Genomic DNA, 24,794 nt, shown 5'->3' on the forward strand with positions numbered 1-24,794 from the left:
TTTTTTTTAACTGGACCTAACTGAAAGACTGAGCTTGTGATGACTGCTTGCAATTACATTTTCATTTCCCTTAGTTGACTATGCACATAAGTGCTGTAAATCTCTTTAATTTTAAATGAGGTCTTCAAGGGTAATTTTGGCAGTCAAAGAGAAGTAGGCATCATGTTTGAAGTATTGAAGGATCCTTTTTTTTTTTTTTTAATCTTTTGGACTCAGATCAGTCTCAAACAAATTCATTGCTCACCTATCTCAGATGACATTTTAATTGTAGCTTTTAACTACACGTACACTAATGGAGGAAAACTGGGTATAAAGTTCTTAGAGTGTACATTCCGATGGAGGGCTTTTACTGTGAATTTGGTTTGCACCACTGAACTTCATATTGCTGTGATACCTAAAAATATATTTAAATGCAACTAGGAAAAAAAAGTGCTTCAAAATTAAACTTTCTGGATGCCAGAGGATTTTTTTGAACTTTATTTACAGAATATTAGCATTTAAAAACAAAATGTAATTTCATAATTTGTGGAGTTATGCAAAATATTTCCTAAGTCTCCATATCTGCCACTGCTTTTTGTTTAGCTTTTTTGGCATTCTTTCAAAAATTCCCACTCTGTGTATTTATTTATTTATTTATTTATTTATTTATGCCCAGAGCTAGAAAATGTCAAGGGTCTAAGAGTCTACCTGGTGCTTTTATTTACTTATTTTGCTTTCAGGCATCAAAAAATTTCTTTTTTTCAAGTCAATACTGTGACCCTCATAAAAGGAGTTTTCTGCGTGGTATTTATATGCAAAACCTCACTGGCAATATTTACATCTGTAAAAATGTTTTAAAAGCACAGAAGGATGCAAAAAAGCCATGCAAAGAAGGGAAGTGGAAGTCTCACAATTCACATCTATATGAAACAAAAAAAAAGGAATGTCTGCTTGCTTCCCTGAGGCTCTTTCCACACAGTACCACATTTGCTAAGGTCCTTTCTTTTCCTTTGTAGCACTAGAGTTCAGTGCAATTCTTCACATGTGTATAAATGCCAGAGATGCATGTGGAATAACAGCATTCAAAGGTTTAATGTGTTTGTTGGTGTTTTAGATATGTATACTTTAAAATCAAAAATAACATTTCAGGGGAAACCTTGAGACTGAAATCGGTTTCTTTCAACTTATTTTCTCAAAGTGGCACTTTCTGTTGTTGCAGCTTTGCAATATTAATTGCTTAGCTTTTTTCTTCTGGTGAATGATATTTATAACAAACTAGCTCAATGCAGCTGAAAGCCATTAAAGTAAAAAAAAAGTAGGAATCACCCATTCCATCTGCTTTTCATAACAAAGGGATACAAAGACCATATTGAACATTCATTCCCATTTCTCTAACCAAAATCCCCAAAAGAAAAGCCCAACACCCAACCTCAAAACACGCAACATGTCTTAGAGGCATAAAAAAAGGAAATCAAAATTAAATAGGAAAACAGCCACTGCAAATAATGTACAGAAAATTAAACATGTAAATATTAGAGCATTAAAAATTACAAGAAGCAAACATATTTACCCAACTTTAGTAACTACTTGAAATCAAATACCAGTTTGAAGATGAAGCCATTTGATGATTTTCATGTCTAAGTATCAAAAAAATCTTTGTCAGATGGAAGTGTCAAAGCAGTGCATCCACATTAAAAGGCTCTCAGAAGAGCACTGTGTCTTATGTATGGCTGTAAAAACTGAAAGGCAGAACTTTTTAATGACTAAACCTATAAAAACACATTCCTAGCATACAACTATGCAAACTGAAAGAAAAACCATACAGTAACATACTGGGGGAGGATGCCACCAGTGGTGCTGAAGCACCCAGTGCCATCAGTAGCTGCCTTTTCTGCTGGCCTTGGCTGGAGATAAATGGGGACATACCATATGTAACCCCTTGCTGCACAGTTTTCCAGCTTTGTAGGCAAATCTTGAAACCTGCACTCAACAATTGAAAAAACACATTTTCTGTTAGGAAATGTAAATATGAAGGCATACTTATTGGAGCAGAAGGCAGTGGGAGCAATGTCTTGTACACTGACCACAGAGAAAGACTTGGAATTATAGTTTTAGACTGTGCTGGAAACTTGATGACCAGTATTGAAACACTGCAGAAGACATGCACAAAGTGAGTTCATGCAGAAATCTGACAAAACTACTCATAACAACTCCTTTCTTCAAGCCATTAACATCAGGGCAATATTTCTTCACTCAAGTTAAAGATCTGATTGTTCACTGAAGCTATGAGCCTTGTATATTTAAGAAAATCAATAACCATATGATGTTAAAAAGTTACCTAGAATTCTATGTAAAGTTCTAACTGCATTTTAAGATATCCTATAAAGCCTAAAAGCTCCTTAAATCCTGATGACTTCTCGAGACTGAAGGACAAAAATAAATATTCTAGCTACTTATTCCTTAACAAAATACTTACATATACTTTATATTAGAAATTTTATGGAAATTGCCAGAAAGATCTGGCATCTAAAAGAACCATTTACTACAATTTTTTAAAATTCATATCACTTTGACTTTCTAACCATACCATCCTACTTTGCACAGGGCTTGAAATTTTAAAAGCTTATAAGAAGTCATAGTCCCAAGTCCTATTACCTTTATTGAAAAGTCGGTGCTTGAATTTTGAAGATTTTTTGAAAATTCAGAAATAGAGACTTTAATATTAACTCCAGCAGCATTATGCTTCAGATGCAGTTAAACAACTTGCAGGAGCAAGACAACCTGAACCCAAAACATGATACATTGCCTGATGAAGGATTAGTTTTGTGATTCTAACAATTGATGATGGGAAATGTAAAAAGTCTTGTTGATACTTTGCTGTATATAAAAATCTTACAAAAAGTTTAGAAAAAGCTTTATATTTCCTCTATATAAAATGTCTCCCCTTCCCACAAGTTGATAATTGTGTCAAAAACAGAACACAAAGTACTGCTTAGAAAGAGGCAAATATAGATTTATTTAAACAACACCTTAAAGAAGAAAGCAGGCTACAACTCACCTTTGATAACACATTAGAGCCATTCTAAAGGTGTTTGTTTAATCTCTCTAATCAAAGAAGCAAAAAGACTAACTAGCCTTTGTGAGCTTAGTGCAATAAAGCTTTCTGCTCTCAAGAAGTCCAGGGTTTCTGAGAGCAGTTTTCCACCCATAAATTGTATTGTTATTATTCGCAGTATTTTACAAAACTTATAACATTGTATCATGCATTGTGTAAGGCCCGAAGACTGTGTGGCACTTCTCTCATTGTCAAGTATTTTTTTCCTCCTGAGTTGCACCAAAAAAAAAAATTATCAGAGAACTGGTGAGAGTCATGACACATGTGAATTTACTCATTAACTGCTGAGAATTTCACCATTTCTAACCACCTTTTTAAGGACTTTTATACAAGCTAACGTTACAATCTGAATTTTAACATACTTGTATAGGGTGCCACTTCCCCATGGCATATTTACACCCTGTGAGCAATCACTTCTTCAAGCTCCTGAAGGGGTATCTCTGTCTCTTCAAAATGAACAATCCATCGAGTTTTAGGATTATTTTTTTTTTTAATCCCCTTCTCAATTCAGTGTCAAGATCACTCTTTCCTCTAGCAGCATATGAAACAAGCATGATTTTTGTCTTCATTTCTCAAGGCTGAAAAACTGAGGTTTTTCCTGGAATTTAAATTAAATTAATGACTAATGCCACCATAAACAAAACAACTCTTCCACCCCCCAGCTCTTTGGTATTACTCTTTAAGCTCAGTCATAAAGCTGCAATGAAAGAGACAGAACACTCAATGGCTTTTAAACAAATGCTACCACATTTTAAACATGTGCATGTTTGCCAAAGCTCTAAGCCTCTATTGCTCAAACCACTTGTGGTTTCTCAGCACTTCTTTTTTGAATGATTGTGTCTTTATAAAATAAACATGTTTGAGACTAAATTACTTGTGTGTCTGTTGGGAATAATTATAAAATTAGCTTGTTCTAATTTACACTTGTAGGTTTTAAAAACATAGCCAAATAGCATACTGAGTCTCCTGGTGAAACCAAAGCCTGGCATGTCAAACATGGTTTAAATCACACGCTTGGACTGTGATTTTCTCAGTGCAGCAGTCTGATCTCTATAGCAGGCTTAGCCCTTTAGTTTTGACTTCTAATTCTCCAAATAAGTATTCCTTTTGTAGATCTCCAGAGACACTAATTCAGCATGCCAACAGGTTGTACAATACATAACACAAGTAATTCAAGTCCAGGCACAGAGCTGTGATTTTCAAAATGTACTATCTCCATGTGTGGTTTCAGTAGTTTGCAATATGCTGTTCATCCATGACACATAGAAGAACTTTGGTTTCTGAATATCTCAGTGTCCCAAACACAATGGGCAGATGTGCTACAGCCTGACCACATTACCTAGGAATGTATTTGAGGTCCAATTAATACTATTCAGGGGAGCAATTTGTGTTATATTTTAGCTGTGTCCCTCAGTCACACTGATTTCAGTGATCTAAATTATGTTTTTCCAGGAAGAGAAATTATCACAATGCTTCTATTGTACTATCCTGGCACAACATGTTACACTTTTGTGCATTAGGTAGTCACAGCAGCAGATAATAACTTCCAGGGAGCTGCAATGACCAACCTATTTCCAAAGTGTTTTCTGCTATTATACTAGAAAACACTGGTTGATGCAGGCAGTATTTTCATGCTAACATGCCAGGATTCAGTTAAAATAATCTCAGTCAGCAACTGGCAACTCTGGAAAATTAAAATCTTATTAAGTTTCATCCTTTTACTCTGGATTTGCCACACAACACCTTTTCAACAGTGGATTTACAGCTCCATGAATCCACAAGATGTACATTTGCGATGAAAATGATTCATTTCATTTAATGCCATAGGTTTGTTTTTGCTATCAGTGGCTAGAACTTGCATTTGGCATCCTACAGTTTGCCTTTTTATCCAAAGCCAGGGGAGACGCAAATTGTACTTTCTGTACCAAGATAATGTGGGTTTAGTTTCTGTGTTTACATCCTGCTTTTTATCCCTCAAAGCTGCAAAGGTTACATTACCCTGGCCTTGCCACCACTGTTTAACCTTATTTTCATCTTTTCATAACTATCTGAATAAGTCTTTTTTAAATCACATCATAGCTAATGTTTTAACCAGCATGAAGAGTCTGTGGTGTCAGACTTGTTCCACATTTCTCAAGCACTGAAAATTCTCCTTCCTCTACATTAGACACTTTTGATTAATTTTTTTCTACCTCTTCTCCCTCTGCACTATAAATATATCTCAACAGAAACTTACTCCCAGTCTGACTCAAGCTTCAGTCCAGCTAGGTATAGTAATAAATCATACCATCAATCCCTTCACTCCCTTTTCCTCCCCAACTAAAAAAAAAAAAAAGCTTCCTGCACATCTTCCTGCCTCCACAACACTTGCTCTGTCCCCAGTTTGAGAATACCTGTACTTGCCCTTATTACACACACATGTATTAACACACGTCTTCATATGCATATATGTCTATATAGGAATACATGTATATTTATTTGCAGAATATTCATATATGTATATGTGTCTATGGAACAATCCATGTATGTGTATATTGTTACACACAGGTGGCTGTGGGAAGGTGCAAAGCACTACACTCTACACTGCCGATTTTTAACATCCTCCATGGCACATTTTTCCCTGTGCGTTCTCAGGGGTTGATTCTTTCTCTAACCCAATAAAAAAGTCAATAGTAAACATTGTATTTAACAGCCTGAACTACCCATGGGGTATTTCACCAGTGTGGTTTTCAAGTGCACTTGAGTTTACCTTCTGGCTATTCTGAAGAATGAGTAACTCACTGTTCCACTCCATTCAGCAACATCCACTCCTCCCCCAGCCTCCCTCCTTTGGACTGATCACCTTTTAGAAACAAAAGAAAATGAGCCACTATGTGGGAAAGAGGTGCATTTCCCAGCATTAAGTTTTTAGTCACCTTCTCAAGATGAAAATGGCTTACTGGTAGTCTAGAACAAACTATTTTGTTAGTATATGAAACAGGAAAGGTAACAAAATGTTCCCTTGCATAATTTTCTACACAAATCAACCTTACCCTGTTGATATTTGTTCAAAATTATAGCATGCACCTATAAACTCAATCATGAGAACAGTAACTGAAAGATAGTTCCCAGATACAAAATATCACTTCACCACCTCTGTGACTCCACTTGCAGCTTTATATACCACTGAAAACAAAATTGTCACTCAATTCTCCTCCTTACATAGAAGAAAAACAATAAATCTTTCCACCTGTAGTTACTGAGTGTTTCAGAGGCCTGGCTTAATTAGATTACAATTAATTAGTGAAAATATCCAAAATAAACAAGTCAAGACAACATCCAACTTCCTGGAAAGTTAAGGTCCGCCAGCAAACCAAACATTTCAGCACTATTAAAGTTCTGTTCTTATTTTAGTAAAGCAGCAACACTATTTTCCTCGCTTCATTTACAATATAACACTTATTCCTGCACTTTGTTTCCAAAAACACCACTGAGCAGGTCAAGCTCCTTTGAGGCAAATATTATTTCTGAGGACAGCATTTGCTTTCTGACACAGTTCTCTCTTCAGGGAGAAGACTGACCTGAACACGCATGTGTTTGATCATAAACCAGAGAAGTATGAATAGTGCTGCTACCCCAAGGGGTTCTTGATTTAAGGGTCAGGGAATAAAGAATTAGGAAGAAATGGGGAGGATTGTTGGCTCGAACTTGAACTATGTTCTGGTGAAAAAATGATACTGCTCATCACAACTGATGTAGGGAGAGATGATGCAGGAAAAGTTGAAGGGCAGCTTCTGGCCTTCCACTCCCAAGGACCTGAGTTTTCCCAGCCTGAGCTGGAAGCCTGCTGGCATGTTTTCAAGCATTCATCCCACTCTCACACCCAATTTACAGACATGAACTATCTGTATAACACAGAAGTGTATCATGTTGAAAATAAAGCTAAATTAATACTTAAGGGCATTGCTTTTGGAGCAGATTGTAGGTAGGAGAAGGGAACAGCAAACATTACTCTTGTTCATGAAGCCTGCAGTCACCGCAGAAGTATTTAAGCTGAAGTAGTAATTACTATATGGGGAAGCATCACAACTTAACAACTACAATTAACTTTCCATGCCACTGTTAGCTGATCCTGCCTGTATAGCTCAAATTCCTCCCATAGCTACACACGATCACCAGTTCACACAGCCAGAAACTGAATCTGTCACTGATTATGTTTGGGGATTTCTGTTATTAAATGCAATCCTTAAATCCTGCTGGATACTGGTAAATTTAAGTGTGAGCTCCAACTCTTCCACTCCCACAAAGTAACAAAAAGCAAGCAAAGTGCTGCTGCTTTGCTTGTGCAGCAGCAGATGTTCTGTTTTGTTTTTTTTCCTAAATAGAGAAAGAAAAGGAGCAACTCCAGTACAACCTATATAGATATAGATATATACACACACATACATATCTGTGTATTGGAGCAAGGCTTAATGGATGTACAATAAGCATGGAGCCTCTGAGAAGTAATAATTTCTGCTCAAGGCTCAGAAAATACAAGAGTACACAGTTTCACCAGAGAACTGTGCTTTATCCAGGCAACTGATTTTCACTAGGATAGGAAGAAAAGTATTTTACTGTAACCAGAAAGTTTACACTGTATGTACTATTAAATATTTAAAGTTTTAAATACTAATTAAATATTAAGATGTTGTTATGTTTTAAATATTAATATTTAATATTTATTTATTACTTTTTATGAGTTCCCCAGTGTAGGAAAGAAGGGGGAAAAAAAGAAAGGAAAAAAGAAATCATACTCAATTAGATCCTAACACAGTAAATTCTCATTTCCTTGAACATGGGTTTTCCCAGAATGAGATTAAACTCAGGCCATATTAATTCACCAGTAAATTATTATTAATACATTTTCATGTATGTTAGCGTAGCAATTCTTCACCCTGCATCTTTAGTAATTTAACACTTTGCTTCACTAGGTGTCCACAAGTCCTTCAATACATGTATCACTTCATCACTTCAGATGTATCACATCACTTCCTTTTCTCATGAAGGGAGAAAATTTTTTTCTCCTTCCATGATTGATTGAGAATTCTTCCAGCAACAGTTTAACCTGTGAGATGATACATGCTGAGTAAATTTAAAAATCACAGAACATGAGTTGTCTTTTCCTCTTTTAAAGCTATTCAACTTTCAAGAAGCAGACATGCTGTGCTGTTCCTGATAGCCTAAACATCAACATACAACTGGAGCCTTCATTCTACCATCCTGTTGAATTCACTGCTGAACAAGTCAAAAGCAGATCTACAGATGCAGTCACTGAATAGGCAGTGATTGGCTTGGTTAAAGCACATTATGACCATCCATGAGACTGCAGCTTCTGTCACAGGACAAATTAGAAATGACTATGTATGAATTCCAGCCCCTTTGAACAGAAATTGTGCCACACTTCTGCTCTCTACCTGCATTGCTTGAAGGTCACATGGATGGTCAATCTGCTGCATGTGTGGTCACTGCTAAACCAGACCAACCCCACAACTAGCAGCTGTCACATCAAACTCACCCCCACTTCTCAAAAGTTGCCAAATGGAAATAAGGAAAGACAGCCCTATGTAGATTTCTGCATCAAAAACTGTAATTAAGAGTTCAACACTAAGCTGCATGCTCCACTACTAAATGTTTCTTGAAGGTTGTAATTCAACACACAAATCTACAAAAGACCTTTTAGTACAAAATGAAGCAACAGTCACTAACAATTTGTTTGTCCCTTAGGCATGTCCCTAAGAAGACTTCCAGAGTTTTATCCCCTTCTCCGTCTCATACTTCTGACAAGCACAATAATTATTTGCTGCTTAGTTTTGAAGGTGTTATCTCAAAATAGATCAAGGTCCTTGTCTTCTCACATCAACCTCGGCACTCTCGCACAGCAGTACAGAGCAGTGAAGGTAGCAGCAGACAAGCCTACATGCTGCCTTTGACAAGTGGCACAGAGAAAAGTCTACTGGTTTTAAGACCCCTTGCTGAGTTTGTGGAGGCAAGATGGAGTGAAATTAGGCAGGCCAGTTCAGTGGCACATGGAAAATATCACAAGTACCAGGAGTAGAACAAATTGCTATCCACTTTGTCACGCTGATCTACAGGTACCTGTTTATCTTCAGAGCTTTTACTGATACCCTTGGTAGAGTTACACATTCCATTCTCAATACAAGTTACATTATCACACATTGCACTTACTACAAAGCACAAAAGTTAAGAAAAATAGCCCAAAATAAACAAACCCTCCATCGACAAACTTTCTATGAGCTCACAATAATGAACAGTGTCTTATCCTTATCAACAGATACTGTCTTACCTTTATCAAAAAAAGCTGAAATGTCCCTTTCTCCTATTCAGCTCTCAGGAACAAAAGAAATGAACTCCACCCTACAAGCAAAGAACATTTTTTTACTGATTAGTGATATCCTGAAAAAAGGTTTAAATCATTACAAAATACCTTCCACTTCTTGTATGACACTTGGGCAAAAATATGATTCTATCTGAAAGAACACCCACTGATAGAACATAAGTAGTTATGTATTTACTACCTTATTTTAGGAAGTAACATGAAAACTCTCTTATGAACTGCAACCCACTGATGGCAAAATATTCAACAATACTGGTTTGCAAGGAAAATTACACTTTTATATTTTAGGTCTACTTCTAAAATGGCAATATTTCAACCCACTACACAATCTTCAACTAGCTTCTTTTTTTTTCATTTTCATCTTAGAGGCCCCAGAAGAATAAGATCACAATACACATGACTACAAATAATTCTGGAAACTCCAATAATTTACATATCTTCTAAAATAAGGATCAGCACTCCTCCTTGTTGTAACAAATGCACAAACTCAAGCCCTTCCATGGAAGTAGGATGGAATTTTTATGGCAACAGAAGCTATAAGTCTTAGGATAAGAGCAAGAGTCTCATAAGCAGTAGAGAAACTGGGATTCATTTATTCTGCAGTATAACCATAAAAGAGTCACTGAAGTCCTTCAGTCAGCTGCAGAGGACTGAAGACAAGGCTGGAAAATTAATCATAGAGGCTAGAAGCAAAAGAGAAAAGAAGATAGAACAGCTGCAGAAGGATAACAATGAAGGCTGCTGGAGAACAAGCATATTAAAGCTTATGTTCCAAGGAAAAGAAATTTCACATGTTGAACAAAAGGCACAAGAGTAGAGACAGAAGGAGAAAAGGAGGACCAGAGCCTCGTTATATTTTCTCTTTAATTAACTACTCAATTATTACACTAGAATGTGGAGCAAAAATTATTCATTTAGACAGCTTCTTAAAAAATTTACAACCATAGAATCATTTAGATTGGTAAAAGACCTTTAAGATCATTAAGTCCAACCATAAATGTCACTGCTTATCTTATCTGAAGTAGTTTTACATGTATCAACATCAATTCAAGAGTTACATAGTGGTTCAAGCTAATTCCTCTCCCAAACAGTGGCCAAATACTTTTCATTCACAGTGCAAGAACACCAAGAAATTTTACAAGGGCATAAATACAACTGACTTGCTGATAGTGGGCCAATTCAAGTAGCTGTCCTTGTTCCTACAGCAGGTTGGCCATTCTACAGTTTTAATAACCTGATGTTTGAAAAGAAAAATTAATGTTGTTTGTTATTAAAGAAAATTCCCAGGTAATTAAGAGGCACTAATCAGATGTTATATTTTAAATATGCAACTAGCTCATAATGACATCATTATTTCACAGTATAAATTACCATTTCCCTTTTTCCAGGATAAAAGAAAATTTCCATTAACTTTGTTTTTATTCTGTAAACAGTCATGTATAAAAATCCTACTGAAGTAGCTGTGATCATTTGTTTTTGCTTCTAATTAACAGAGACCAGCTGCTAATTGTGAGTCCGTGACCCAAAAAATACCTCTAACTTTGACCTCTAACTTTGATATCTTGGAAACTCACTTGCATCTCTAATATACAACATACATTAAAACTCAGAAAAAATTACTGACTTCACTCAGTAAAATACACTGGAGAGATTTTGAAAGCTTCCTTTACATTGCTGAGTGTTTTCAAAAGGGCACAAATATTAGGGATTCTGCTTTTCCACCTGCAATAATTTGTGCACATGAAGTCATATCTGTTCCAAAATACTCTGTTAAATTGTATTTACACATCCTAGAGGTTTGTCTGGTGTTTACACAGTGTTACAGGTAGAAAAGGTTTGATTTAACATTTTATTTTCAATCCAATGTGTATCAGTATTTCATCACCAAATTATTTTAACAGCACACATTTAACAAGAACAACTTTCAGCAGCATCAAAAACTTTCCCAAGTTAGTAAACCTCCCTGGGCAAATTCTCCTGGCCTCTTCAGACCATTCACACAGCTCTGGAGCTGCCCCAGCATTCTCCTTGCATCCAGCCTGTGCCAGGGACTGACAACCATTACAGTGAAGAGCTTTTCCCCCATGTCCAGTCTGAACTCATTCATATCTGTTTGACTGTGTCCTCCTACATGGTTAAAAGAGGGGCGAGTACCTTATTGGGAGCTGACAATTTATGCAAGCAGTTACATTTCCACAATCTTTTTCTGAAGGAGTTTAAACAGGGTGGTTGGCAGTAAAGAATGACAGCTTCTTCCCTTCAGCTCCCACAAAGAGACAATAATATCCTCCTCAATTATGCCACGATTAGCAACAGGCAAAAACATCATAGGGATATTTTAACATAACTTTCCTGATTCCTAAAATCTCTGGAAACCATTTTCCTAGACCTTTTTACTCTTTTTCTCAATTCCATATTGCATACACAAGGGATTGGTTTCAAGCAGGTAAACTCCGCAGGTGAATGTCCCCAGGAATCACAGCACAGACTCTCCTGCTTGTAACAATTACCATTTATAACCTTCAAGTATATGATTCTGTCTTATTTTTAAAGGAATCCTTAAAAGAAAATTTTTCCCATGCTAAGCTAATGCTAAATACACAAATGGTGATGTATTTTACTATAGACTGACAAGACTGGTCTCTCTTCCTGCTTTATCCATAATGCTGCATGTAAGCTCCCAGCTTGTTGTCCTGTTTTGAGAAGCATGTGGTCCTATTTGAGAATGCTTCACGGTCTTCTGCTTAACTAATTTTTTTTCTAACTGTGATCTAGAGGAGCTGCCTAGCAAACAAATGGTTCAGCTGGCATTTGACCATATATTACCTCTATAGGCTGGATTAAAAATATACCGACCTTCCTTCACTTTATTCTCAGAAAGAAAGAAAAAACAAGAATGAATTAAAAAAAAAAAAAATTAAGCTGTACAGTTTACACTGTCCTTTACCATACCAATACAGCTGCAATTTGACATCCACGTGCCCGATCTCAGAACTGGTGTATCACCAATAAAAAATGCCCATAAAAATGTGAAGAGGATTCAGTTAGCATTTACTGTACACTGCACAAAAAACACTTGTATAATTTTGAGCTAATTTATCTTTCCTCTTGACCCTGCAAGAATAGATACAGAAAGGTGAACTTAGCTCTGACAGATACAATCCAGGATTTCACAAATAAGCTGATATTGTTACAATGTAAAGATTGGAAACACTACAGGAACCATAAAAATGTCCTGTTTCATAAGATAAGGAAGCTTTTTGCTACAACTAATATTTGTTTTGACTTCTTAAATGAAGCCCAGTAGTATTTTCATTGTTCTTTCACAGCTCTTTCAGAAGGAACAACAGCTCTGACAATCCAAGGACCAAAGGCTCCGCAGCCACTGACAGGAAAGTGCCCTTTCCCCCTCCTGCCATTTGTCAGCCTTACAGGCAAAAGCTGAGAGAGAAGCACAGATTGGAATGATTACATAGAAAGTTTGGGGATAATTAAATACATTATTCAGCCTCAATAGTATTTGAAGTCTATAGAGAAAATTAATAGGTGCCATTAGAAAGTTTCTAAGGGAGATAAATTACAGAAAAGTGTTACAGCATGAGGAATACATGATTTCTCTTGAAGCAGTCTCTACAAGACACCAGCAGGAAAAAAAAAAAAAAAAAAAAAACAAACAAACAAAAAAAAAAAAAACCACCACACCATGCACAGAAAACTTCGTGAGTATCTTTTTGTAACATGTGAATATAACATACAGAAATATATGGTTTGAATGTAGAAACCCAGATAATTCTTCTGGACATCAGTTTTCAGCAGTGCTTCAGTTCTCAAATTACCCAACATTTTGATAGTAAGAAATCAATTCACTGCTTTGTAGCTGTCTCTACCTACCAGTTCTATAAAGGAAAATTAGGACTGCAGTACAGGCAAGATGATGAGTAGGCACATCAATCTAATTACAAGTAGACAAAGAAAATTTAATCTGAATATAAATCAATTCCTGCCCTCCTAACAGACTACATGATTTCATATAATAAGATCACATAAGATACTGCTTTCACTAAGACCAGAGCAATTTGAAGTTTACAGTTTTTGAGTGGCATATTGGCGAGACAAGCAGAAGCTATAAATTATTAAGAAAAAATTTTTAAAAAATGGAAGACTCAGCAAACATTGAATTGACATGAATCCTTACCTGTGAAGAACTGAATCTTGGAAGGACTAGATTCTAGCAGGAAGGTGTCACCAGTGACCACTATAATCAGTGACAATTGCAAAGTCTTAAATTCCACCCCCCACATAGTCAAACCCTAAAGGAAACTGCAGCACATAGCAATAATATGCTGTCAATCTGCCACCTTAACCATAATCCAGAGATATGGATAAACTCTTCTCCATGGATTTTCTAGCTTTCCTGTGGCTGCCAGTGTTTAAGTTGTCAGGAAAAACACAAGGCCCTTTCTTACAACGTTGTTACAAAATACAATTTTGCTATCCACTGAATACTCACCTATTTCAATTCATTTCTCATTACTTCCTATTTTCTGTACTTAATGTGCTCCAAATTAGTGTCATCTGAGAGATTATCCAAGATGCAGGCACCAAAAACACCACAGGTGATCTGTGCAATGAAGCCCTTGTCTTGCTCATGCTTTCCCACATTCCCCCATAGCATCCTCTCTGTCTCTATGGCTCCGTGCCTTTCAGGCATTCACATACTGAGCCTTCTTTGCCCATTGTTAGAATGACAAGCACCTATCTAAACAGAGAGCATGAAACACGATACACGTTTTCAACTGAAATCCAACAAAAAAAAAGACACTTCAGGCTACTTTTGAAATAACACGTTCAAATATTTTCTTAGTACAAAAGGAGTAAGCTCTGCTCCTCCAATTGGAAAAGTCTCTGCAAAGTCCCTGCAAAGATAAGGGACATGGGGAATTTGGCTTCTGTATTTGCTGTCACTGTTTCCATGGCACACAAGTACCACAAATCAGATGCTCAAGGAGTAAAGTTAAATTCATCATTCATGCAACTAGTTCAGAGTTATCCCAGGATTAATAAGCTACAGACCAATCATAAACAACCAAGACAAGGACCAACATTCCTTGATATTGTAACAGAGTCCATGTTTGGGTTTTTTGAGGTTCTGGCAAGAGTTGTTGGTTCATTCAGGGTTTTTGCTTTTCTTTTTCAAATGCAAAAATCTTTGATATTTTAAAGTCCGAGAAGCAGCATCAATATATAATTAATAACCCACTTGACTTCAGAGTATCTCAGTGCTTCCATATCAGCAGAAATGCAGTAACATTTCTGCTATGGTACTTGTTACCAGTTACTCCAGGGAAAAGAAATCCAGCAATTAAACATATGTAATTGCTTAAATCAAAGTCAACATTTAAAGATTTTGAACAGAGTTTGAGTACACACAAAATGTGACAGTATAAATATCCATTAACTTTACATGGTTCTATCATATTGGACTTTTCATTATTAGAATATTATATTCTAGCCAATCATGAAAGTAATACTTGAGACATTCTACTGCTGTTTTATACTCCAAAGTAGAGGAGAAAAGGCACTACAGAAGTCATGTGTGTTGACATTATGAGTCATCAATGTATGTGCTTTAAAGTAACTATCAGTATTATTAAGGCACATAAGGTTAAAGGGAGAGTCAGAAAATGCATTTCAAATGACTAAAATAAAGAATATACACCTACACTTAGCAACTGGAAATTCAGTTCCAGCCTCAGGCCTAGGCTGGGTCCAAAGATCTATTTTGTTCTCTACACACAAACTGGATGACACTATTGTTGATACATTTTCCACATGGAGCTGATGGGGACTATCATTAGAGATGAAAAGAGCCCTAGGCTACAGGCTGTAAAACAGAGTGGGATGCGCTCCCTGAAATTTGTACTGATACCTACCTGAAGCATGCTGGAGAAGACAGAGCACAAAACCATAGGATGCTGATGACAAATGCACATATGCATATTTGAAGGGCATTTGACATACTTGATGTCACCTCAATGATGTCCGCAGAGGGGATTAACAAAGCTGAAGCACACAAAATCAGGTCTGAGGAAGGACAAGTGAGGAACAGCAGGTGCCCATTAATCAGCTGCACTCTTCTGCAGTGAGTGCCTATGCAAGAGTGATTGCTTAATTCAAGTACCTGGCTAAGGGCAAGCAGCTTGCAGGTGTCTCCCAGAGACACTGAGGGCCATGTGTTCTGCACCTCCCACAGCAGTGCAAGCAGGATCCCCATGACAGCGGTCCAAAGAGGAACTGCATCATAATGTGTCATCCAGGAGAAACGGAGAGATGGTGTCCTAATCAACACATCTCAGATTAATATCTAAATCAGTGTTGATACAGTAGGCCACAACCATGTAATGCCCATTAAAACAGAAAAATGTTTATCCAATTCACCATTCGATTCTGGGTGTGTTCTCTGCAAATGTGAAACCTTCAATTGAAGCAATAGGATTATGAAAATAGTGAAATACATTAAAATTATCCATGCATGTGATCATGAAACAAATAACTATAATGGGATAAGGCTACCAAAAAGAGTTACAAAACTTCAGTGCTTCTTCTCCCTTTTTAAACAAGGCTAACAATGTAAATAGATAGTGAGAAACATCCAGAGAAGTGAGAATTACAGTCCAGTACAGGCTGAGGCAGTGAAAAACTAAAAAGCCAAAATATCAGCATAAAAATCAGAGTAAATTCTATGTCCTTGTTTACAACATGATGTGCTATGACTTTTAAACAAGGAACATGAACCTTTCTCTCTTCTTTTTAGACTTAATTCAAATCTCTGCATATTCTATTAAAAAGACTGCCACATGCAGTATATAAAACACAGTGAATTGGGGGAGTGGAGGGAGGGGGACACAACAGAGACTCCTTGTCTGAAAGGGCACAACCACATTGCTAAGTAAGCTACAAGAGAAATGACATCCAGATCTTCTCCATTTATGAACAAAATTCATTGTCTTGAAGGAAGGAGAGAAAAAAGGTGGGGATGGCCCTTCCATTGCAACTTGGTCATATAATGAAATTTCAAATTAAATGGCCAAACCCAAACAAACATGCACGTAAGAACAAACACTGCTTGCTTGATGAAATCTCACAACAGCAGTAAAGGCTGGAGTACAAAGTAATTTGTGAACCAAATGGTTCAAACAAAAAAAGTGCACGTCCCCACAGCACAAAGCAAGTTACTAAGTCACTGCAGTAGAATAGCAATTTGAACCTTGGAGCATGTTTCCTTTTGTTTTTGTTTACTTTGGAGTTGAATGATTTTAAACTACATAGGCAGGATAGTAAATAACAATCACAAGGTTTCTGTGTGGATATATTGCATATGTGTAAAGATGCATTTGAAAATTATATCAAGATTGGGAATGAGTAGAAGCCTTATGCCACAGAAATGCCACAAAGGCATGAAGAATGTATATCATTACTCTTTAATTATTTAGGGTCAGTAGGTCAGCCCACGTATGCAGACCTTTCCTATAAACAAGTTTACCACAGTGACCTCCTCAGAACTGCCTGCATCCTGGTGTATTTTTGCCCATCTCTGCTCCAGGTTTTCATGTAGCTGGAATTCCATAGATGGTCCCCATCACCCCCAAAAAATGCTCTTTCCAGATGAATTCCCTAGAACAGAACTTCATTTTTTTGACAGCAGAGGAATATTTTCCAGAAATTCATGATTCCCAAAAGCACAACAACTGGCTAATATTTAGTCGTTCCATCATCTTAGAAAATATGGTAGAAGTATAAAAACCTTTCAGAAGGTGCTGATGTTCCAATAAATGCTGGAAGCTCTTTGACTAGCATTCAATAACTGTACATTCAAGGATTTGCGAGTCCCTTCTCATTGTTTCAATACAAATTGTGTATTTGCAGTAAAGCCTACACTAATGTCATGCTTCTGAGGTTTTAGTCAACTATTTTAAATGTGGTATTCTAATGTCCTTTGTTAAACACACAGAACAGTCAATAGTTCAATACTCCACTGTCTCCCTTCTCTTAGTTTTTCATTTGTTGAAGTTAATGATTTGCTAAGTTGATTTCCCCGTCAACCACAGGCTCTGTGTTTCTCAAAGTTCCTTAAAGATTACTTCAGTAACAGAAGACATTATGACACAAAGATAAAAGCGAAGATACCCTAGAACATAATTTTCCAGCTGAAGGGCCGCGCCTCAACACACACAGCTGTGCCCATAAACTCTCTTCATGCCATCACAGTGTTTCTCAATGCAAGCACATGCAGCCTTCAGCAAAATAACCCACACTTAACACAGAACATTTGCATCCAGATTAGCAACCCTTTTCCAGGATTTCTGCTTGCATCTCTGGTGAAATACTATAATTCCTGCATTATATATCCATTCTACACAAGTAGCAAAATAGAGATTTCTTCCTTAAAAGAAATTTGGTATAATTAATAACAGAATCATTATTATAAAGAAATAACTTGTCTATATGAAGAGAGGATGGCCATCTTTCAAACATGCTAAGTGCACTTACTGAGTATGTTTTTCAGGAAGGAGATGAGAAATCCTGTAACCCAAGACAATACAGAAATGCATACAAGGAAAATCTTTAATTTCCTACATTAGTATAATACTTTAAAGGAAAGTAATCAAAGAGAGGTAAGCATAAAAAGAATGTGATTAAAGGAAATCTTGATTTAATAATTGATTTTTAATCTCCTTTGCATTTATACTTCACTGACCTTAAAAAAAATAAGCCTCTTTTTCACTGCTTGCTGTAACCTCTGCAACAAACATTAACTCTAAACCAAGTCAAAACAGGATTTAAAATCAGTGAAATAGCTTACTAAAACTACTTTAGGTGACTGGCAAAATGGGTTAATCTAAATGCTCTTTAATTCAAAATGAAGTTGCTGACTAAAAATTTCCATGAAAAAGGTTTCCTCCCCTTGTGCCTTAGATTTTTAAAAGTTTCAGGTCACTGCCCCTAAGCCTTCTCAGGAGCTTCACAGAAGGTATCATTATCTGCCTTAAAGTAGGGTACTGTTGAACAACTGATAAAACAATAATCAATATATTAAGCTGGCATCTGTTGAGGTTTTTAAATGAGCCATGGTGAGCTCCTACTCCTTGGTAGAACCTTTGAAAATTGCTCCTCACCCAGGTGAAAACCCCAAATGCTTTAACTGGTAGAGGCTGCAGGATGAGGGGGCTGCAAAGTATTAACTGAAAGTAGCCCAAAAAAAAGTCCTTCCACACCAGTGAAGGCTGGTGTAAACCCGCCTGGTAACTCCCACAGTATTAGCTAATAAGATAAGCTAACTTCAGGCTTTTCTCTAGTTCTAAATTTAAATTTTCTGTTAAAGACTTAGCTGCTGAAAATTAACATGGTAACTGTTCAACAATTTCCTCAAAGATTGAGATTCAAGTTGCCTCAAAGCCAATGCATCACTCTCCTTTTAAAGAAATGCACAAGATCAAATCTTAAAAAGCAAATCACTTTTAACTGAATGTTTTATTTGAAAATATATAAGAATTACCACCGATCTTGAATCTTCAAATAATATTAAATGCTCTACTTTTGCTATAGCACTCTTCATGTTTGCAGACTTTTTTTTTTTTTCCCCACGTTTTCCAACAATTTTGGCAATGCAGACAGACAAATGATTTTTCTTGGTTTTCCCTGCTTCCATTGTAGCTGACTCAGGCTTGGTTTCAAGCGTCTGCAAAATATATTTGATGTCTGGACTACTAATCCACAGAGGTTTCTTTTTCAACTAGTTTCCTTGGAAGGTGATGGAATCAATTCTATTACTGTTATTTTCAGAAAAAAATTGATAGAAGTTCAAACACTACTGTTTTGTTTTAAATAGAGCCAGCCTTTGAAATTCAACTACCTGCCAGTGGTCTAAAATGCCTTTTTAAGCAGTTCACATAACATAGCAAGTAATAAACATAAGGCAAAACTTTAGCAAGTATAAAAAGTAGGAAAACACCCACATGCCATTACAGCCTGTTTTGACCTACACATACAATATAAATCAAGCATAAGGTAACAGTAGCTTAACTAATTCTATTAATCTCTATGAGTAAGCGTTTCATTTGGCCATTTTCACATCCTGTAATTATTCAAGAGGAAACGCAGGTTAAAGGTTCAACTAGCACTTAAAATGTCTCCTAAAACATAATTATATATACAAAACTTAGCCTGTGGGTAAAACTGAGAAGCCTACAACACAAAGCATTTATTTTTCCCAGATAAACTGCTGAGTCGTATTATAACAATAACATTTTTTTATCATTATTAATACTCGGTTCTACACAAAGTCTATTGCAAAAGGAAAAGCTATCTGCAAGCTGCACAATTTGGGCCGAAAAGCCTTAGTATTCAGCCATAATAAATTGTTTAAATGGAATTATGAGCTCCGTCTTTCAGTTCACTCAAAGGAAGAACCACAAAAAACACAGTCAGAGTTGTCAATTGCTCCACATTCTGCAGGGGATCACTGCAATGCACAGGCTTCAAGGGCAGCCCAGTTTATTTAATAGTAAAATATTATTTCAAAAACCACAAAACATCTATTTGCTTTCTTTCTTTTGGAACAGAAACTGATTTCCAATGATGGAAAGGGAGTCCACAAACTACAACTGCAGCAACAACAAAAAAAAAAAAAAAAAAAAAAAAACCACAAACCCTCCATAATTTTAAATTACCAGGCATGCAGTTGGAAAAGGCTGAGAGGTGAGCATTCAAAACAGGCAGGAGTTCAAGTCAAATAGATAAAATACTTCAAGAGAATCTTGCAACTTTTATCTACAGAAGCCATTAATCTCCTTCTTCCTATTAAATATGCATAGTAAGTGCTATATGCAGTATATATTAATTTGAAACAAACACAGTCAATTGTAATAATTTACTATTGGAAATTTATAAGGCACATAAATAAAAGGCTATTTGCCATTATAAAGAAGGCTCTGATTCTTCTCAGCTATGGTCTCTTGATTTTTGGATGTGAAAGCATCAATGTGAGGTTTTCCTAATGAAGTCTGTAAGCACCAATTCAAATCTGTGTTCTGGAAAACATAATCTTCTCTACTTATTTCAAGAGGTGCAATTAATGGAAGCAAGTTCCAAGTCTTTAGTTTAAAATTATGGAAAAAAATCAACCTCAAAAGCTCATGAAATGAATATTAGTGTTAAAAAATGCTCTAAATTCTCAAATTAGTAAATGCTAGAATTAAGACAGTTCATGAAGCATGAATTTAAACCTCATATAAATTCATTGTAATGGCTTTGTCCAATATTGAAAAGCAAGCCATCTATGCAACCAAGGGGAAAAAAAAAAAGACAAGTCAAAATACCCCAAGCTAAACAGCAATGCTCCTGTGACCATCCTGTTTCAGATGATGCAAAAATCAACAAAATCACTGTAGCACTTCATATAAAAAGATTGTATAAAAACATGAAAAGGGGAGTTTCAAAAGATAATATATAGTTACTAGAGTGTCAATCTGAAACTTAAATACAAAGAAAAATGACCATATTATATACTGAGAAAGAATTTTGGTTTACATATTTTTCCATTATTTTTAAAAACATTCCAAAGTTCTACTATTAAACCACAAAACCACCTTAACTTGTTTTGACATATTTTTAGAGTTCTTCCAATGTTTTCCTTTCCTTGACAATTTTTCTTCAGACTTGTATTAACATCTCACTCACCAACACAGACAGCTAATGGATTAGAACAGGTATTTGCCAAAGGTGGCAAGCACCAAAGTACAGGCTACAGAACAAAGGCCAGTATATGTTTTAAGTTTTGGACACACTTCCTAAATGTTTTAAGCTTCCAACATCCAGACATGTGGCAAGATCAGAGAGCACCATGAAAGGATTCCCCAAGTATCTTCTGCAAAGTAAAGCCACTAAACCTGAGTTTCTGATTGTTCCTCACTCAATCTAGCTTATATTGATGACATCTAGGGGATGAAGAGGGAATGCAAATGTCAAAATTTCCAGTTCCACTGTGAAAAAACAGCAGAAAACTCCAAGGTCTCCCTGACCTTCCAGCACTCTGGGGCAATCTTTACACAAGGACTAAGTGTTCTCACAGCTCCTGCTCTGCACAACGTAGTGATATTTTTGTTAACACTTGGCATTCAGGTCTTCTTGTCCTACTTCTCTTTTGATAAAAGAACTATTCATGTACAATGTAATCCCAACACAGCATAGGATCCTGTCCCAAACATAGGTCTGTTTTCTCAGTCCATTTCCCTTCCTTGTTCAATGTCAATCCATGGAACAGGCTGCCCAGAGAAGCCCCACCCGTGGAAGAGTTAGGGCCAGGCTGGATGGGGCTCTGAGCAACCAGGTCTAGGTGAAGGTGTCTCTGTGGCAGGGGGTTGGAACTCAGTGGTCTTTAATGTTCCTTCCCATGCAAATTATTCTATGATTCAGTGATCTTAGTGACCCTCTAGATCAGAAAGGGGAATCAACACTCTGCATTAGTAATGCTTTCATTTTGATGGTAAGATTGGCAAAAGAGCTGGGATTCAACATTTTTCTTGCTGGCAAGAGTCAAGTTCCATTGGTTTACAGTAAGAACACCAGAAGCAGCTTAGCTTGAAACATCATATTTACCCATGGTAGGCTCAAGATTTCCCTTCATTTTTCTACTCCAGTACCAGTGATTTGCTACACTTATGCAGGACCACATTACTGCTACTGAACACTGGTGAGTCCATTGCAAGCGTTCACTGCTGGCTTTTTCCTTTCTGTCAGTGCAAGAGGAACACCTGAGTCATACTTAAAAGTTTGCAGGGCAAGAGCTGAAGTCAGTGCAGATGATGTGAGTTACTCAAGCATTCCAAACATGTCTCTTCTCATCACTTGATGCATCCAGTGATAAGATATATATTTTTAAGATAAAAGCAAAAAAATTGAAGAGAATTATATAGAATCAGAGTGGATTCAGACATCCCTAGCAATGGATCTTATTCAGCGTGCAAAGATTTTTATAAATTGAGTGCTACTTTTTTTTAAAGCATTAGGCATCTACAAAATTTGCATAAGAAAAATAGTGTTCAATTGATATATACGAATATCAGAAGTATGCTGATACCTGAAACTGGGAAAATGACAGTCAATTAGAAAGAAACATTAATCAAAACAAAAACAGTATGAGAATGCATTCATTGTCAAATGCAAATTTTTCTTTTTGTTGAAGGAAAGTATGACACACCTGTTGTTTACAACCTTACAACATTGCTAATGAAAAGGTGCCAATGCAAACCAACTCACAAACTTTCCACTCTAAGTAGAAAGAAACCAAGGCCCTGACTCAGCAAGCACCTACTTCTGCTGGAACAGGTTACTCACCTTGAAAGTTCAAAGGAGTGTCTCACCCAAAATGAGCTGTCAGCCTACAATAACATTTCAACACTTGGGGCTAAAACAGGAACCTAGGAAAGAGTCACACCAACACTGTATGCTCTGTGAAGAAGTGTGATGTATACTTTCAGCTGAGGAATAGAGTTCCTTTTTATTTTTGTCACAGATGGTCTGTCATGGCTCAGTCACTGCCCACTGGAGCAGCTATTGGCCATGGGGTTGCTACAGCTGCAAGATGAAATACAGAAAATAATGGCCTGGGAATTAGCTATACAGCTTTCAATTGCCATTATTGACAGAAAAAAAAGGATGGGATGAGTAAATTAAACACTTGCACTAATTATTAGTGCTTTGGAATTTATTCTTTTTTCCTAGAAGATCAAAACGTCAAACCCTAATCAATGATCTTCATCAAAACACAATCCCAAGAAAGCAAGAAAATCTCCAGCTCCTGTCACCGCAATCCCATTTGATCCAGGAGTGGGTGCAAAACAGCCCTGGGCCTTCTGCAGCCAGCCTGCACATAAGCCAGAGCTCTGTCCCCAAATCCTACAGGCACAGCATCACATTTCCAGGCAGCACCCCAAGCTGCTGTAGCCACTCCTGATTCAAAGCTGAGAATGTCTCTGGGCTCTGGAGCCTAGTTAATATTAGTATTTTCAAAACACATCATGTTGATAAGGGAAACAAACTTGTTAGATCTGCTCACCTCTGCTTATCTAGGAAGATATTTAGAATCTTAAAACATATGGGTGTTTTCCAGATTTCTTCTGTACAACCTGCTATTATAAAACCAGATTTCTTAAGAGGATTTTATGGATTCAATAAAAGCAAGCATCTGGTGTCTTCTTAGATTTCATTTTTCAGAAGAGACCTGCTCTCCTGTAATAGTATTTCCCATAATTTTTGCCCTTTGTAGAATACTTGAATATGTATGGTTTGATTTACTGAGCACTTTTCAGTTACACTGTTACCTCACAGTACAGATATACAAATCCCATATATCTAAGCCTGCAATCTTTTATTACACTCGTGAAACTCCACTGTGAAAAAATCATGGACAGGATAGTTACATGGACACGGAGCAGAGCTGCAGCAGGCACACCATGCTGACAAAGTGCTTTTTTAAGAAACAGAACTGAAGAAATGATGGCACTGACATTAAATAGCAATTAATAGATATCAAACAGTAAACTTAGGACAGAAGAAGGTGGTTTATAACAGGCAAAAACCATATGACTTTCAGGTTGAAGTGTTCAGTGTTTCAGAACAATTTGTGTGGGTTTGGCCACTTCTCAACATACATACAAAAAACTTCAGTCCTATGAACACAAAATCACTACATTCCATTTCTGATAATTTCTCATGCTTCACAAATTAATTTTGTTTCCTTCCATTGTGCAAATGCACAGATAAACTGCCTCACATGCATGTAAACAAACACAAATATGTACTTAATTTTTTAAAACCTTGATATTGCCCTGCCTTCATTTGTGAATGTTGCAAAGCGAAATTTAAATTCAGCTAAAATTTAACTTCAGCTAAAATATTCATAATACACTCCAGAACATACCAAGGCATTATGCACACTAGGTATCAAGCAAATAAATTGAAGGCATAATTTTTTTTTAACTACATCAAACAGTATTTCTGGATAAGAAAGCATCTTCTACCATAGATACAAGGATAATTCAGCTGTTGCTATTGGCTCACCCTCTGGTTGTAACTTCCAGATACCACATCATATGATTTAAAATCATCCTCAACAACTTATTATTAATTTGACATTTACACTGGTGCCATTAGTATTAATTTTCAGTGCTCATTCTGAAGAACAAGGATTTTAATCTAATAAGTCCATTACTAAATAGGATACTAATACTAATTATCAAAGCAACTATTATTTTAAAGTTATTA

General features: G+C 36.5%; 1 protein-coding gene across 19 annotated transcripts in view; it reads right to left on the reverse strand.

The window, feature by feature from the left end:
* BMPR1B (bone morphogenetic protein receptor type 1B) overlaps positions 1 to 24,794 on the reverse strand; it is a 228,445-nt gene that overhangs the window by 174,748 nt on the left and 28,903 nt on the right. For 9 of the 19 annotated variants that reach the window (XM_085579097.1, XM_085579095.1, XM_085579087.1 and 6 more), the window contains exon 2: positions 9,420 to 9,490. The exons of 4 other annotated variants lie outside the window; for them this stretch is intronic. The gene's annotated coding sequence lies outside the window, so the exon portion shown is untranslated. 6 more of the 19 variants (XM_085579102.1, XM_085579096.1, XM_085579091.1 and 3 more) reach the window with 2 other exon arrangements.

Source organism: Lonchura striata, chromosome 4 (genome assembly GCF_050655825.1).
Source record: "Lonchura striata isolate lonStrDom1 chromosome 4, ASM5065582v1, whole genome shotgun sequence".
NCBI classification, from domain to species: Eukaryota; Metazoa; Chordata; class Aves; order Passeriformes; family Estrildidae; genus Lonchura; species Lonchura striata.